Below are 18,327 nucleotides of genomic sequence, written 5' to 3' on the forward strand. Positions count from 1 at the left end.
TTGGCTCCCGCCAATCACCCCATATAGGTCACACTTTCATGGCCGCCACGCATGCGAAATGCGCTCTGGCCGCCACGCAGGAGAAAGAACAACAACCCGGGTAATGGCAGTCCTTATATAGACTGGTTGCCCCGCCTCTGACATGGTCTATTGGCTTTCGACAATCACCCCACATGAGGTCGCGCTCATCTATTTGCTCCCGCCAATCACCCCATATGAGGTCACTCTGTCATGGCTACCAAGTATGCGCAATGCGCTCTGTCCGCCACGCATGCGCAATGCGCTCTGGCCGCCACGCATGGCAGTGCGCTCTGGCCGCCACGCATGCGCAGTGCGACTTGGCCGCCATGCATGCGCAGTGCGCTCTGGCGGCCATGCATGCGCAATGAGCTCTGGTCTCCACGCATGCGCAATGTGCTCTGGGCGTCACGCATGCGCAGTGCGCTCTGGCCGCCACGCATGCGCAATGCGCTCTGGCCGCCACACATGCGCAATGTGCTCTGGCCGCCACGCATGCGCAGTGCGCTCTGGCCGCCACGCATGCGCAGTGCGACTTGGCCGCCATGCATGCGCAGTGGGCTCTGGCCGCCATGCATGCGCAGTGCGCCTTGCCCGCCACGAATGCGCAGTGCGCTCTGGTCGCCACGCATGCGCAGTGCGCCTTGGCCGCCACGCATGCGCAGTGCGACTTGGCCGCCATGCATGCGCAGTGCGCTCTGGCCGCCACGCATGCGCAGTGCGCCTTGGCCGCCACGAATGCGCAGTGCGTTCTGGTCGCCACGCATGCGCACTGCGCCTTGGCCGCCACGCATGCGCAGTGCGCGCTGGCCGCCAGGCATGCGCAGTGCGCTCTGGCCGCCACGCATGTGCTTGCGCTCTGTCCCCCATGCATGCGCAGTGCGCTCTGGCCGCCACGCATGCGCAGTGCGCTCTGTCCCCCACGCTTGCGCAATGCGCTCTGGCCGACACGCATGCGCAGTGCACTCTGGCCGCCACGCATGCGCAGTGCGCTCTGGGCGCCACGAATGCGCTGTCTGCTCTGGCCGACACGCATGCGCAGTGCGCTCTGGCTGCCACGCATGCGCAGTGCGCTCTGGCCGCCACGCATGCGCAGTGCGCGCTGGCCGCCAGGCATGCGCAGTGCGCTCTGGCCGCCACGCATGCGCTTGCGCTCTGTCCCCCACGCATGCGCAGTGCGCTCTGGCCGCCACGCATGCGCAGTGCGCTCTGGTCGCCACGCATGCCCAGTGCGCTCTGGCCCCCACGCATGCGCAATGAGCTCTGGCCCCCACACATGCGCAATGCGCTCTGGCCGCATGCATGCGCAGTGCGCTCTGGCCGACATGAATGCGCAGTGCGCTCTGGCCCCCACCCATGCGCAGTGCACTCTGGCCGACATGAATGCGCAGTGCGCTCTGGCCCCCACCCATGCGCAGTGCGCTCTGGCCGCCACGCATGCGCAGTGCGCTCTGGCCGCCACGCAGGCGCAATGAGCTCTGGTCTCCACGCATGCGCAATGTGCTCTGGGCGTCACGCATGCGCAGTGCGCTCTGGCCGCCACGCAATCGCAATGCGCTCTGTCCGCCACACATGCGCAATGCGCTCTTGCCACCACGCAAGAGAAAGAACAACAACCCGGGTAATGGTAGTTCTTATATAGCCTGGTTGCCCCGCTTCTGACGTGCTCTATTGGCTCTCGCCAATCACCCCATATGAGGTGGCGCTCATCAATTGGCTCTCGCCAATCACCCCATTTGAGGTCGCGCTCATCTATTGGCTCCCGCCAATCACCCCATATGAGGTCTCTCTATCATGGCCACCACGTATGCGCAATGCGCTCTGGCCGCCACGCATGCGCAATGCGCTCTGGCCGCCACGCATGCGCAGTGCTCTCTGGCCCCCTCGCATGCGCAGTGCGCTCTGGCCGCCACGCATGCGCAGTGCGCTCTGGCCGCCACGCATGCGCTGCGATCTGGCCGCCACGCATGCGCAGTGCGCTGTGGCCGCCACGCATGCGAAGTGCGGTCTGGCCCCCACGCATGCGCAGTGCGCTCTGGCCGCCACGCAAGCGCGGTGCGCTCTGGCCACCACGCAGGCGCAGTAGGCTCTGGCCGCCACGCATGTGCTGTGTGCTCTGGCCGCCACGCATGCGCAGTGCGCTCTGCCCAGAATGCATGAGCAATGCGCTCTGGCCGCCATGCATGTGCAGTGCGCTCTGGCGGCCACGCATGCGCAGTGCGCTCTGGCCGCCAGTTATGCGCAGTGCTCTCTGGCCGCCACGCATGCGCAGTGCGCTCTGGCCGCCACGCATGCACTGTCTGCTCTGGCCGACACGCATGCGCAGTGCGCTCTGGCCGCCACGCATGCGCAGTGCGCTCTGGCCCCCACGCATGCGCAGTGCGCTCTGGCCGCCACTCAAGCGCAGTGCGCCTTGGCCGCCACGAATGCGCAGTCGCTCTGGTCGCCACGCATGCGCAGTGCTCCTTGGCCAACACGCATGCGCAGTGCGCTCTGGCCGCCACGCATGCGCAGTGCGCCTTGGCCAACACGCATGCGCAGTGCGCTCTGGCCGCCACGCATGTTCAGTGCGCCTTGGCCACCACGAAAGCGCAGTGCGCTCTGGTCGCCACGCATGCGCAGTGCGCCTTGGCCAACACGCATTCGCTGTGCGCTCTGGTCGCCACGCATGCGCAGTGCGCCTTGGCCACCACGCATGCGCAGTGCGCCTTGGCCGCCACGAATGCGCAGGGCGCTCTGGTCACCACGCATGCGCAGTGAGCCTTGGCCAACACGCATGCGCAGTGCGCTCTGGCCGCCACGCATGCGCAGTGCGCCTTGGCCAACACGCATGCGCAGTGCGCTCTGGCCGCCACGCATGTTCAGTGCGCCTTGGCCACCACGAAAGCGCAGTGCGCTCTGGTCGCCACGCATGCGCAGTGCGCCTTGGCCAACACGCATTCGCTGTGCGCTCTGGTCGCCACGCATGCGCAGTGCGCCTTTGCCACCACGCATGCGCAGTGCGCCTTGGCCGCCACGAATGCGCAGGGCGCTATGGTCACCACGCATGCGCAGTGCACTCTGGCCGACATGAATGTGCAGTGCGCTCTGGCCCCCAGGCATGCGCGGTGCGCTCTGGCCGCCACGCATGCGCAGTGCGCTCTGGCCGCTAGGCATGCGAAGTGCGCTCTGGCCGCCACGCATGAGAAAGAACAACAACCCGGGTAATGGCAGTCCCCATATGATGTGGCGCTCATCTATTGGCTCTCAGCAAGCACCCCATAAGGGTGGTGCTCATCTATTGGCTCCCGCCAATCACCCCATATAGGTCACACTTTCATGGCCGCCACGCATGCGAAATGCGCTCTGGCCGCCACGCATGAGAAAGAACAACAACCCGGGTAATGGCAGTCGTTATATAGACTGGTTGCCCCGCCTCTGACATGGTCTATTGCCTTTCGACAATCACCCCACATGAGGTCGCGCTCATCTATTGGCTCCCGCCAATCACCCCATATGAGGTCACTCTGTCATGGCTACCAAGTATGCGCAATGCGCTCTGGCCGCCACGCATGCGCAATGCGCTCTGGCCGCCACGCATGGCAGTGCGCTCTGGCCGCCACGCATGCGCAGTGCGACTTGGCCGCCATGCATGCGCAGTGCGCTCTGGCGGCCACGCATGCGCAATGAGCTCTGGTCTCCACGCATGCGCAATGTGCTCTGGGCGTCACGCATGCGCAGTGCGCTCTGGCCGCCACGCATGCGCAATGCGCTCTGGCCGCCACACATGCGCAATGCGCTCTGGCCGCCACGCATGCGCAGTGCGCTCTGGCCGCCACGCATGCGCAGTGCGACTTGGCCGCCATGCATGCGCAGTGGGCTCTGGCCGCCATGCATGCGCAGTGCGCCTTGGCCGCCACGAATGCGCAGTGCGCTCTGGTCGCCACGCATGCGCAGAGCGCCTTGGCCGCCACGCATGCGCAGTGCGACATGGCCGCCATGCATGCGCAGTGCGCTCTGGCCGCCACGCATGCGCAGTGCGCCTTGGCCGCCACGAATGCGCAGTGCGTTCTGGTCGCCACGCATGCGCACTGCGCCTTGGCCGCCACGCATGCGCAGTGCGCGCTGGCCGCCAGGCATGCGCAGTGCGCTCTGGCCGCCACGCATGCGCTTGCGCTCTGTCCCCCACGATGCGCAGTGCGCTCTGGCCGCCACGCATGCGCAGTGCGCTCTGGTCGCCACGCATGCCCAGTGCGCTCTGGCCCCCACGCATGCGCAATGAGCTCTGGCCCCCACACATGCGCAATGCGCTCTGGCCGCCATGCATGCGCAGTGCGCTCTGGCCGCCACGCAGGCGCAATGAGCTCTGGTCTCCACGCATGCGCAATGTGCTCTGGGCGTCACGCATGCGCAGTGCGCTCTGGCCGCCACGCAATCGCAATGCGCTCTGTCCGCCACACATGCGCATTGCGCTCTTGCCACCACGCAAGAGAAAGAACAACAACCCGGGTAATGGTAGTTCTTATATAGCCTGGTTGCCCCGCTTCTGACGTGCTCTAGTGGCTCTCGCCAATCACCCCATATGAGGTGGCGCTCATCAATTGGCTCTCGCCAATCACCCCATTTGAGGTCGCGCTCATCTATTGGCTCCCGCCAATCACACCATATGAGGTCTCTCTATCATGGCCACCACGTATGCGCAATGCGCTCTGGCCGCCACGCATGCGCAATGCGCTCTGGCCGCCACGCATGCGCAGTGCTCTCTGGCCGCCACGAAAGCGCGGTGCGCTCTGGCAAACCACGCATGCACAGTGCGCTCTCGCCGCCACGCATGCGCAGTGCGCTCTGGCCCCCTCGCATGCGCAGTGCTCTCTGGCCGACTTGAATGCGCAGTGCGCTCTGGCCCCCACGCATGCGCAGTGCGCCCTGGCCGCCACGCATGAGAAAGAACAACAACCCGGGTAATGGCAGTCCCCATATGAGGTGCGCTCATCTATTGGCTCGCACCAATCACCCCATATGAGGTGGTGCTCATCTATTGGCTCCCGCCAATCACCCCATATAGGTCACTCTGTCATGGCTACCAAGTATGCGCAATGCGTTCTGGCTGACACGCATGCGCAGTGCACTCTGGCCGCCACGCATGCGCAGTGCGCTCTGGGCGCCACGAATGCGCTGTCTGCTCTGGCCGACACGCATGCGCAGTGCGCTCTGGCTGCCACGCATGCGCAGTGCGCTCTGGCCGCCACGCATGCGCAGTGCGCACTGGCCGCCAGGCATGCGCAGTGCGCTCTGGCCGCCACGCATGCGCTTGCGCTCTGTCCCCCACGCATGCGCAGTGCGCTCTGGCCGCCACGCATGCGCAGTGCGCTCTGGTCGCCACGCATGCCCAGTGCGCTCTGGCCCCCACGCATGCGCAATGAGCTCTGGCCCCCACACATGCGCAATGCGCTCTGGCCGCATGCATGCGCAGTGCGCTCTGGCCGACATGAATGCGCAGTGCGCTCTGGCCCCCACCCATGCGCAGTGCACTCTGGCCGACATGAATGCGCAGTGCGCTCTGGCCCCCACCCATGCGCAGTGCGCTCTGGCCGCCACGCATGCGCAGTGCGCTCTGGCCGCCACGCAGGCGCAATGAGCTCTGGTCTCCACGCATGCGCAATGTGCTCTGGGCGTCACGCATGCGCAGTGCGCTCTGGCCGCCACGCAATCGCAATGCGCTCTGTCCGCCACACATGCGCAATGCGCTCTTGCCACCACGCAAGAGAAAGAACAACAACCCGGGTAATGGTAGTTCTTATATAGCCTGGTTGCCCCGCTTCTGACGTGCTCTATTGGCTCTCGCCAATCACCCCATATGAGGTGGCGCTCATCAATTGGCTCTCGCCAATCACCCCATTTGAGGTCGCGCTCATCTATTGGCTCCCGCCAATCACCCCATATGAGGTCTCTCTATCATGGCCACCACGTATGCGCAATGCGCTCTGGCCGCCACGCATGCGCAGTGCGCTCTGGCCGCCACGCTTGCGCAGTGCGCTCTGGCCGCCACGCATGCGCTGCGATCTGGCCGCCACGCATGCGCAGTGCGCTGTGGCCGCCACGCATGCGAAGTGCGGTCTGGCCCCCACGCATGCGCAGTGCGCTCTGGCCGCCACGCAAGCGCGGTGCGCTCTGGCCACCACGCAGGCGCAGTAGGCTCTGGCCGCCACGCATGTGCTGTGTGCTCTGGCCGCCACGCATGCGCAGTGCGCTCTGCCCAGAATGCATGAGCAATGCGCTCTGGCCGCCATGCATGTGCAGTGCGCTCTGGCGGCCACGCATGCGCAGTGCGCTCTGGCCGCCAGTTATGCGCAGTGCTCTCTGGCCGCCACGCATGCGCAGTGCGCTCTGGCCGCCACGCATGCACTGTCTGCTCTGGCCGACACGCATGCGCAGTGCGCTCTGGCCGCCACGCATGCGCAGTGCGCTCTGGCCCCCACGCATGCGCAGTGCGCTCTGGCCGCCACTCAAGCGCAGTGCGCCTTGGCCGCCACGAATGCGCAGTCGCTCTGGTCGCCACGCATGCGCAGTGCTCCTTGGCCAACACGCATGCGCAGTGCGCTCTGGCCGCCACGCATGCGCAGTGCGCCTTGGCCAACACGCATGCGCAGTGCGCTCTGGCCGCCACGCATGTTCAGTGCGCCTTGGCCACCACGAAAGCGCAGTGCGCTCTGGTCGCCACGCATGCGCAGTGCGCCTTGGCCAACACGCATTCGCTGTGCGCTCTGGTCGCCACGCATGCGCAGTGCGCCTTGGCCACCACGCATGCGCAGTGCGCCTTGGCCGCCACGAATGCGCAGGGCGCTCTGGTCACCACGCATGCGCAGTGAGCCTTGGCCAACACGCATGCGCAGTGCGCTCTGGCCGCCACGCATGCGCAGTGCGCCTTGGCCAACACGCATGCGCAGTGCGCTCTGGCCGCCACGCATGTTCAGTGCGCCTTGGCCACCACGAAAGCGCAGTGCGCTCTGGTCGCCACGCATGCGCAGTGCGCCTTGGCCAACACGCATTCGCTGTGCGCTCTGGTCGCCACGCATGCGCAGTGCGCCTTTGCCACCACGCATGCGCAGTGCGCCTTGGCCGCCACGCATGCGCAGGGCGCTCTGGTCACCACGCATGCGCAGTGCACTCTGGCCGACATGAATGTGCAGTGCGCTCTGGCCCCCAGGCATGCGCGGTGCGCTCTGGCCGCCACGCATGCGCAGTGCGCTCTGGCCGCTAGGCATGCGAAGTGCGCTCTGGCCGCCACGCATGAGAAAGAACAACAACCCGGGTAATGGCAGTCCCCATATGAGGTGGCGCTCATCTATTGGCTCTCAGCAAGCACCCCATAAGGGTGGTGCTCATCTATTGGCTCCCGCCAATCACCCCATATAGGTCACACTTTCATGGCCGCCACGCATGCGAAATGCGCTCTGGCCGCCACGCAGGAGAAAGAACAACAACCCGGGTAATGGCAGTCCTTATATAGACTGGTTGCCCCGCCTCTGACATGGTCTATTGCCTTTCGACAATCACCCCACATGAGGTCGCGCTCATCTATTGGCTCCCGCCAATCACCCCATATGAGGTCACTCTGTCATGGCTACCAAGTATGCGCAATGCGCTCTGGCCGCCACGCATGCGCAATGCGCTCTGGCCGCCACGCATGGCAGTGCGCTCTGGCCGCCACGCATGCGCAGTGCGACTTGGCCGCCATGCATGCGCAGTGCGCTCTGGCGGCCACGCATGCGCAATGAGCTCTGGTCTCCACGCATGCGCAATGTGCTCTGGGCGTCACGCATGCGCAGTGCGCTCTGGCCGCCACGCATGCGCAATGCGCTCTGGCCGCCACACATGCGCAATGCGCTCTGGCCGCCACGCATGCGCAGTGCGCTCTGGCCGCCACGCATTCGCAGTGCGACTTGGCCGCCATGCATGCGCAGTGGGCTCTGGCCGCCATGCATGCGCAGTGCGCCTTGGCCGCCACGAATGCGCAGTGCGCTCTGGTCGCCACGCATGCGCAGAGCGCCTTGGCCGCCACGCATGCGCAGTGCGACTTGGCCGCCATGCATGCGCAGTGCGCTCTGGCCGCCACGCATGCGCAGTGCGCCTTGGCCGCCACGAATGCGCAGTGCGTTCTGGTCGCCACGCATGCGCACTGCGCCTTGGCCGCCACGCATGCGCAGTGCGCGCTGGCCGCCAGGCATGCGCAGTGCGCTCTGGCCGCCACGCATGCGCTTGCGCTCTGTCCCCCATGATGCGCAGTGCGCTCTGGCCGCCACGCATGCGCAGTGCGCTCTGGTCGCCACGCATGCCCAGTGCGCTCTGGCCACCACGCATGCGCAATGAGCTCTGGCCCCCACACATGCGCAATGCGCTCTGGCCGCCATGCATGCGCAGTGCGCTCTGGCCGCCACGCAGGCGCAATGAGCTCTGGTCTCCACGCATGCGCAATGTGCTCTGGGCGTCACGCATGCGCAGTGCGCTCTGGCCGCCACGCAATCGCAATGCGCTCTGTCCGCCACACATGCGCAATGCGCTCTTGCCACCACGCAAGAGAAAGAACAACAACCCGGGTAATGGTAGTTCTTATATAGCCTGGTTGCCCCGCTTCTGACGTGCTCTAGTGGCTCTCGCCAATCACCCCATATGAGGTGGCGCTCATCAATTGGCTCTCGCCAATCACCCCATTTGAGGTCACGCTCATCTATTGGCTCCCGCCAATCACACCATATGAGGTCTCTCTATCATGGCCACCACGTATGCGCAATGCGCTCTGGCCGCCACGCATGTGCATTGCGCTCTGGCCGCCACGCATGCGCAGTGCTCTCTGGCCGCCACGAAAGCGCGGTGCGCTCTGGCAAACCACGCATGCACAGTGCGCTCTCGCCGCCACGCATGCGCAGTGCGCTCTGGCCCCCTCGCATGCGCAGTGCTCTCTGGCCGACTTGAATGCGCAGTGCGCTCTGGCCCCCACGCATGCGCAGTGCGCCCTGGCCGCCACGCATGAGAAAGAACAACAACCCGGGTAATGGCAGTCCCCATATGAGGTGCGCTCATCTATTGGCTCGCACCAATCACCCCATATGAGGTGGTGCTCATCTATTGGCTCCCGCCAATCACCCCATATAGGTCACTCTGTCATGGCTACCAAGTATGCGCAATGCGCTCTGGCCGACACGCATGCGCAGTGCACTCTGGCCGCCACGCATGCGCAGTGCGCTCTGGGCGCCACGAATGCGCTGTCTGCTCTGGCCGACACGCATGCGCAGTGCGCTCTGGCTGCCACGCATGCGCAGTGCGCTCTGGCCTCCACGCAAGCGCAGTGCGCCTTGGCCGCCACGAATGCGTAGTGCGCTCTGGTCGCCACGCATGCGTAGTGCGCCTTGGCCAACACGCATGCGCAGTGCGCTCTGGCCGCCACGCATTCGCAGTGCGCCTTGGCCGCCACGAATGCGCAGTCGCTCTGGTCGCCACGCATGCGCAGTGCGCCTTGGCCAACACGCATGCGCAGTGCGCTCTGGCCCCCACGCATGCGCAATGCGCTCTGGCCGCCACGAATGCGCAGTGCGGTCTGGCCGCCACGCATGCGCAGTGCGCCTTGGCCGCCATACATGCGCAGTGCGCTCTGGCCGCCACGCATGCGCTGTGCGCCTTGGCCGCCACGAATGCGCAGTGCGCTCTGTCGCCACGCATGCGCAGTGCGCCTTGGCCGCCACGCATGCGATTTGCGCTCTGGCCGCCACGCATGCGCAGTGCGCTCTGGCCGCCAGGCATGCGCAGTGTGCTCTGCCCGCCACGCATGCGCAGTGCTCTCTGGCCCCCACGCATGTGCAGTGCGCTCTGGCCGCCACGCATGCGCAGTTCGCTCTGGCCGCCACGCATGCGCAGTGCGCTCTGGCCGCCACGCATGAGTAAGAACAACAACCTGGGTAATGGCAGTCCCCATATGAGGTGGCGCTCATCTATTGGCTCTCACCAATCACCCCATATGAGGTGGTGCTCATCTATTGGATCCCGCCAATCACCCCATATAGGCCACTCTGTCATGGCCGCCACGCATGCGGAATGCGCTCTGGCCGCCACGCATGAGAAAGAACAACAACCCGGGTAATGGTAGTCCTTATATAGCCTGGTTGCCCCGCCTCTGACATGGTCTATTGGCTTTCGACAATCACCCCACATGAGGTCGCGCTCATCTATTGGCTCCCTCCAATCACTCCATATGAGGTCACTCTGTCATGGATACCAAGTATGCGCAATGCGCTCTGGCCACCACGGATGCGCAATGCGCTCTGGCCGCCACGCATGCGCAGTGCGCTCTGGCCGCCACGCATGCGCAGTGCGACTTGGCCGCCATGCATGCGCTGTGCGCTCTGGCGGCCACGCATGCGCAATTAGCTCTGGTCTCCACGCATGCGCAATGTGCTCTGGGCGTCACGCATGCGCAGTGCGCTCTGGCCGCCACGCATTCGCAATGCCCTCTGGCCGCCACACATTCGCAATGCGATCTGGCCGCCACGCATGCGCAGTGCGCTCTGGCCGCCACGCATGCGCAGTGCGACTTGGCCGCCATGCATGCGCAGTGCGCTCTGGCCGCCATGCATGCGCAGTGCGCCTTTGCCGCCACGCATGCGCAGTGCGACTTGGCCGCCATGCATGCGCAGTGCGCTCTGGCCGCCACGCATGCGCAATGCGCCTTGGCCTCCACGAATGCGCAGTGCGTTCTGGTCGCCACGCATGCGCAGTGCGCCTTGGCCGCCACGCATGCGCAGTGCGCGCTGGCCGCCAGGCATGCGCAGTGCGCTCTGGCCGCCACGCATGCGCAATGCGCTCTGGCCCCCACGCATGCGCAGTGCGCTCTGGCCGCCACGCATGCGCAGTGCGCACTGGTCGCCACGCATGCGCAGTGCGTTCTGGCCGCCACGCATGCGCAATGAGCTCTGGCACCCACACATGTGCAATGCGCTCTGGCCGCCACGCATGCACAGTGCGACTTGGCCGCCATGCATGCGCAGTGCGCTCTGGCCGCCACGCATGCGCAGTGCGACTTGACCGCCATGCATGCGCAGTGCGCTCTGGCCGCCACGCATGCGCAGTGCGCCTTGGCCGCCACGAATGCGCATTGCGTTCTGGTCGCCACGCATGCGCAGTGCGCCTTGGCCGCCACGCATGCGATGTGCCCTCTGGCCGCCACGCATGCGCAGTGCGCTCAGGCCACCACGCATGCGCAATGCGCGCTGGCCCCCACGCATGCGCAGTGCGCTCTGGCCGCCACGCATGTGCAGTGCGCTCTGGTCGCCACGCATGCCCAGTGCGCTCTGGCCCCCACGCATGCGCAATGAGCTCTGGCCCCCACACATGCGCAATGCGCTCTGGCCGCCATGCATGCGCAGTGCGCTCTGGCCGCCACGCATGCGCAATGAGCTCTGGTCTCCACGCATGCGCAATGTGCACTGGGCGTCACGCATGCGCAGTGCGCTCTGGCCGCCACGCAATCGCAATGCGCTCTGTCCGCCACACATGCGCAATGCGCTCTTGCCACCACGCAATAGAAAGAACAACAACCCGGGTAATGGTAGTTCTTATATAGCCTGGTTGCCCCGCTTCTGACGTGCTCTATTGGCTCTCACCAATCACCCCATATGAGGTGGCGCTCATCAATTGGCTCTCGCCAATAACCCCATTTGAGGTCGCGCTCATCTATTGGCTCCCGCCAATCACCCCATATGAGGTCTCTCTATCATGGCCACCACGTATGCGCAATGCGCTCTGGCCGCCACGCATGAGAAAGAACAACAACCCGGGTAATGGCAGTCCTTATATAGCCTGGTTTCCCCGCCTCTGACGTGGTCTATTGGCTCTCGCCAATCACCCCATATGAGGTCTCTCTGTCATGTCAACCACGTATGCGCAATGCGCTCTGGCCACCACGCATGCGCAGTGCGCTATAGGCGCCACGCATGTGCAGTGCGCTCTGGCCGCCATGCATGCGCAATGCGCTCTGGCACCGACGCATGCGCAGTGCGCTCTGGCCGCCATGAATTTGCAGTGCTCTCTGGCCGCCACGCATGCGCAGTGCGCTCTGGCCGCCACGTATGAGAAAGAACAACAACCCGGGTAATGGCAGTCCCCATATGAGGTGGCGCTCATCTATTGGCTCTCACCAATCACCCCATATGAGGTGGTGCTCATCTATTGGCTCCCGCCAATCACCCCATATAAGTCACTATGTCATGGCCGCCACGCATGCGAAATGCGCTCTGGCCGCCAAGCATGAGAAAGAACAACAACCCGGGTAATGGCAGTCCTTATATAGCCTGGTTGCCCCACCTCTGACGTGGTCTATAGCTCTCGCCAATCACCCCACATGAGGTCGCGCTCATCTATTGGCTCCCGCCAATCACCCCATATGAGGTCACTCTGTCATGGCTACTAAGTATGCGCAATGCGCTCTGGCCCCCACGCATGCGCAGTGCGCCTTGGCCAACACGCATGCGTAGTGCGCTCTGGCGGCCACCAATGCGCAGTGCGCTCTGGCCGTCACGCATGCGCAGTACGCTCTAGCCGACATAAATGGACAGTGCGCTTTGGCCCCCACGCATGCGCAGTGCGCTTTGGCCCGATTGCATGAGCAATGATCTCTGGCCGCCATGCATGCGCAGTGTGCTCTGGCCGCCACGCATGCGCAGTGAGCTCTGGCCGCCACGCATGCGCAGTGCTCTCTGGCCGCCACGCATGCGCAGTGCGCTCTGGCCGCCACGCATGCGCTGTCTGCTCTGTCCGCCACGCATGCGCAGTGCGCTCTGGCCTCCACGCATGCACAGTGCGCTCTGGCCCCCACGCATGCGCAATGCGCTCTGGCCGCCACGCAAGCGCAGTGCGCCTTGGCTGCCACGAATGCGCAGTGCGCTCTGGTCGCCTCGCATACGCAGTGCGCCTTGGCCAACATGCATGCGCAGTGCGCTCTGGCGGCCACGCATGCACAGTGCGCTCTGGCCGTCACGCATGCGCAGTGCGCTCTGGCCGAAATGAATGCGCAGTGCGCTCTGGCCCCCACGAATGCGCAGTGCGCTCTGGCCGCCACGCATGCGCAGTGCGCTCTGTCCGCTAGGCATGCGCAGTGCGCTCTGGCCGCCACGCATGAGAAAGAACAACAACCCGGGTAATGGCAGTCCCCATATGAGGTGGCGCTCATCTATTGGCTCTCACCAATCACCCCATATGAGGTGGTGCTCATCTATTGGCTCCCGCCAATCACCAAATATAGGTCACTCTGTCATGGCTACCAAGTATGCGCAATGCGCTCTGGCCGACACGCATGCGCAGTGCACTCTGGCCGCCACGCATGCGCAGTGCGCTCTGGGCGCCACGAATGCGCTGTCTGCTCTGGCCGACACGCAGGCGCATTGCGCTCTGGCTGCCACGCATGCGCAGTGCGCTCTGGCCGCCACGCAAGCGCAGTGTGCCTTGGCCGCCACGAATGCGCAGTGCGCTCTGATCGCCACGCATGCGTAGTGCGCCTTGGCCAACAAGCATGCGCAGTGTGCTCTGGCCGCCACGCATGCGCAGTGCGCCTTGGCCGCCACGAATGCGCAGTCGCTCTGGTCGCCACGCATGCGCAGTGCGCCTCGTCCAACACGCATGCGCAGTGCGCTCTGGCCGCCACGCATGCGCAGTGCGCTTTGGCCAACACGCATGCGAAGTGCGCTCTGGCCGCCACGCATGCGCAGTGCGCTCTGGCCGCCACGCATGCGCTGTCTACTCTGGCCGACACGCATGCGCAGTGCGCTGGCCGCCACGCATGCACAGTGCGCTCTGGCCCACACGCATGCGCAGTGCACGCTGGCCGCCACGCATGCGCAGTGCGCCTTGGCCGCCACGAATGCGCAGTGCGCACTGGTCACCATGCATGCGCAGTGCGCCTTGGCCAACATGCATGCGCAGTGCGCTCTGGCGGCCACGCATGCACAGTGCGCTCTGGCCGTCACGCATGCGCAGTGCGCTCTCGCCGACATGAATGCGCAGTGCGCTCTGGCCCCCACGCATGCGCAGTGCGTTCTGGCCGCCACGCATGCGCAGTGCGCTCTGGCCGCTAGGTATGCGCAGTGCGCTCTGGCCGCCACGCATGAGAAAGAACAACAACCCGGGTAATGGCAGTCCCCATATGAGGTGGCGCTCATCTATTGGCTCTCACCAATCACCCCATATGAGGTGGTGCTCATCTATTGGCTCCCGCCAATCACCCCATATAGGTCACTCTGTCATGGCTACCAAGTATGCGCAATGCGCTCTGGCCGACACGCATGCGCAGTGCACTCTGGCTGCCACGCATGCGCAGTGCGCTCTGGGCGCCACGAATGCGCTGTCTGCTCTGGCCGACACGCATGCGCAGTGCGCTTTGGCCGCCACGCAAGCACAGTGCGCCTTGGCCGCCACAAATGCGCAGTGCGCTCTGATCGCCACGCATGCGTAGTGCGCCTTGGCCAACACGCATGCGCAGTGCACTCTGGCTGCCACGCATTCGCAATGCGCTCTGGCCGCCACACATGCGCAATGCGCTTGGCCACCACGCATGAGAAAGAACAACAACCCGGGTAATGGTAGTTCTTATATAGCGTGGTTGCCCCGCTTCTGACGTGCTCTACTGGCTCTCGCCAATCACCCCATATGAGGTGGCGCTCATCAATTGGCTCTCGCCAATCACCCCATATGAGGTCGCACTCATCTATTGGCTCCCGCCAATCACCCCATATGAGGTCTCTCTATCATGGCCACCACGTATGCGCAAAGCGCTCTGGCCGCCACGCATGCGCAATGCGCTCTGGCCACCACGCATGCGCAGTGCTCTCTGGCCGCCACGCATGCGCAGTGCGCTCTAGACGCCACGCATGCGCTGCGCTCAGGCCGCCACGCATGCGCAGTGCGGTCTGGCCCCCACGCATGCGCAGTGCGCTCTGGCCACCACGCAGGCGCAGTAGGCTCTGGCCGCCACTTATGCGCAGTGCGCTCTGGCCGCCACGCATGCGCAGTGCGCTCTGGCCGCCACGCATGTGCTGTGCGCTCTGGCTGCCACGCATGCGCAGTGCGCTCTGCCCCGAACGCATGAGCAATGCGCTCTGGCCGCCATGCATGTGCAGTGCGCTTTGGCCGCCACGCATGCGAGTGCGCTCTGGCTGCCACGTATGCGCAGTGCTCTCTGGCCGCCACGCATGCGCAATGCGCTCTGGCCGCCACGCATGCACTGTCTGCTCTGGCCGACACGCATGCGCAGTGCGCTCTGGCCGCCACGCATGCGCAGTGCGCTCTGGCACCCACGCATGCGCAGTGCGCTCTGGCCACCACGCACGCGCAGTGCGCCTTGGCCAACACGCATGCGCAGTGCGCTCTGGCCGCCACGCATGTTCAGTGCGCCTTGGCCACCACGAAAGCGCAGTGCGCTCTGGTCGCCACGCATGCGCAGTGCGCCTTGGCCAACACGCATTCGCTGTGTGCTCTGGTCGCCACGCATGCGCAGTGCGCCTTGGCCACCACGCATTCGCAGTGCGCCTTGGCCGCCACGAATGCGCAGGGCGCTCTGGTCACCACGCATGCGCAGTGAGCCTTGGCCAACACGCATGCGCAATGCGCTCTGGCGGCCACGCATGCGCAGTGCGCTCTGGCCGTCACGAATGTGCGGTGCACTCTGGCCGACATGAATGCGCAGTGCGCTCTGGCCCCCAGGCATGCGCGGTGCACTCTGGCCGCCACGCATACGCAGTGCGCTCTGGCCGTTAGGCATGCGAAGTGCGCTCTGGCCGCCACGCATGAGAAAGAACAACAACCCGGGTAATGGCAGTCCCCATATGAGGTGGCGCTCATCTATTGGCTCTCAGCAAGCACCCCATAAGGGTGGTGCTCATCTATTGGCTCCCGCCAATCACCCCATGTAGGTCACACTGTCATGGCCGCCACGCATGCGAAATGCGCTCTGGCCGCCTCGCATGAGAAAGAACAACCCGGGTAATGGCAGTCCTTATATAGCCTGGTTGCCCCGCCTCTGACATGGTCTATTGGCTTTCGACAATCACCCCACATGAGGTCGCGCTCATCTATTGGCTCCCGCCAATCACCCCATATGAGGTCACTCTCTCATGGCTACCAAGTATGCGCAATGCGCTCTGGCCGCCACGCATGCGCAATGCGCTCTGGCCGCCACGCATGCGCAGTGCGCTCTGGCCGCCAGGCATGCGCAGTGCGCATTGGCCACCAGGCATGCGCAGTGCGCTCTGGCTGCCACGCATGCGCAGTGCGCTCTGGCCCCCACGCATGCGCAGTGCGCTCTGGCCGCCACGCATGCGCAGTGCGCTCTGGTTGCCACGCATGCGCAGTGCGTTCTGGCCGCCACGCATGCGCTATGAGCTCTGGCCCGCACACATGCGCAATGCGCTCTGGCCACCATGCATGCGCAGTGCGCTCTGGCCGCCACGCATGCGCAATGAGCTCTGGTCTCCACGCATGCGCAATGTGCTCTGGGCATCACGCATGCGCAGTGCACTCTGGCCGCCACGCATTTGCAATGCGCTCTGTCCGCCACACATGCGCAATGCGCTCTGGCCACCACGCAAGAGAAAGAACAACAACCCGGGTAATGGTAGTTCTTATATAGCCTGGTTGCCCCGTTCTGACGTGCTCTATTGGCTCTCGCCAATCACCCCATATGAGGTGGCGCTCATCAGCTGGCTCTCGCCAATCACCCCATATGAGGTCGCGCTCATCTATTGGCTCCCGCCAATCACCCCATATGAGGTCTCTCTATCATGGCCACCACGTATGCGCAATGCGCTCTGGCCGCCACGCATGCGCAATGCGCTCTGGCCGCCACGCATGCGCAGTGCTCTCTGGCCACCACGCATGCGCAGTGCGCTCTGGCCGCCACGCATGCGCTGTGCGATCTGGCCGCCACCATGCGCAGTGCGCTGTGGCCGCCACGCATGCACAGTGCGGTCCTGCCCCCACGCATGCGCAGTTGGCTCTGGCCGCCACGCAAGCGCGGTGCGCTCTGGCAAACCACGCATGCACAGTGCGCTCTCGCCGCCACGCATGCGCAGTGCGTTCTGGCCGCCACGCATGCGCAGTGCGCCTTGGCCGCCACGAATGCGCAGTGCGCTCTGGTCACCACGCATGCGCAGTGCGCCTTGGCCAACATGCTTGCGCAGTGCGCTCTGGCGGCCACGCATGCACAGTGCGCTCTGGCCGTCACGCATGCACAGTGCGCTCTGGCCCACACGCATGCGCAGTGCGCTCTGGCCGCCACGCATGCGCAGTGCGCTCTGTCCGCTAGGCATGCGCAGTGCACTCTGGCCGCCTCGCATGAGAAAGAACAACAACCCGGGTAATGGCAGCCCCATATGAGGTGGTGCTCATCTATTGGCTCCCGCCAATCACCCCATAGAGGTCACTCTGTCATGGCTACCAAGTATGCGCAATGCGCTCTGGCCGACACGCATGCGCAGTGCACTCTGGCCGCCACGCATGCGCAGTGCGCTCTGGGCGCCACGGATGCGCTATCTGCTCTGGCCGACACGCAGGCGCAGTGCGCTCTGGCTGCCACGCATGCGCAGTGTGCTCTGATCGCCACGCATGCGTAGGGCGCCTTGGCCAACACGCATGCGCAGTGTGCTCTGGCCGCCACGCATGCACAGTTCGCCTTGGTCGCCACGCATGCGCAGTGCACCTCGTCCAACACGCATGCGCAGTGCGCTCTGGCCGCCACGCATGCGCAGTGCACTTTGGCCAACACGCATGCGAAGTGCGCTCTGGCCGCCACGCATGCGCAGTGCGCTCTGGCCGACACGCATGCGCTGTCTACTCTGGCCGACACGCATGCGCAGTGCGCTGGCCACCACGCATGCACAGTGCGATCTGGCCCACACGCATGCGCAGTGCACGCTGGCCGCCACGCATGCGCAGTGCGCCTTGGCCGCCACGAATGCGCAGTGCGCACTGGTCACCACGCATGCGCAGTGCGCCTTGGCCAACACGCATGCGCAATGAGCTCTGGCCTCCACGCATGCGCAATGTGCTCTGGGCGCCACGCATGCATAGTGCGCTCTGGCCGCCACACATGCGCAATGCGCTCTAGCCGCCATGCATGTGCAGTGCGCTCTGGCCACCACACATGCGCAATGCGCTCTGGCCACAATGCATGAGAAAGAACAACAACCCGGGTAATGGTAGTTCTTATATAGCCTGGTTGCCCCGCTTCTGACGTGCTCTACTGGCGCTCGCCAATCACCCCATATGAGGTGGCGCTCATCAATTGGCTCT

Source organism: Sorex araneus, chromosome 7, assembly GCF_027595985.1.
Source record: "Sorex araneus isolate mSorAra2 chromosome 7, mSorAra2.pri, whole genome shotgun sequence".
Classification (NCBI taxonomy): domain Eukaryota; kingdom Metazoa; phylum Chordata; class Mammalia; order Eulipotyphla; family Soricidae; genus Sorex; species Sorex araneus.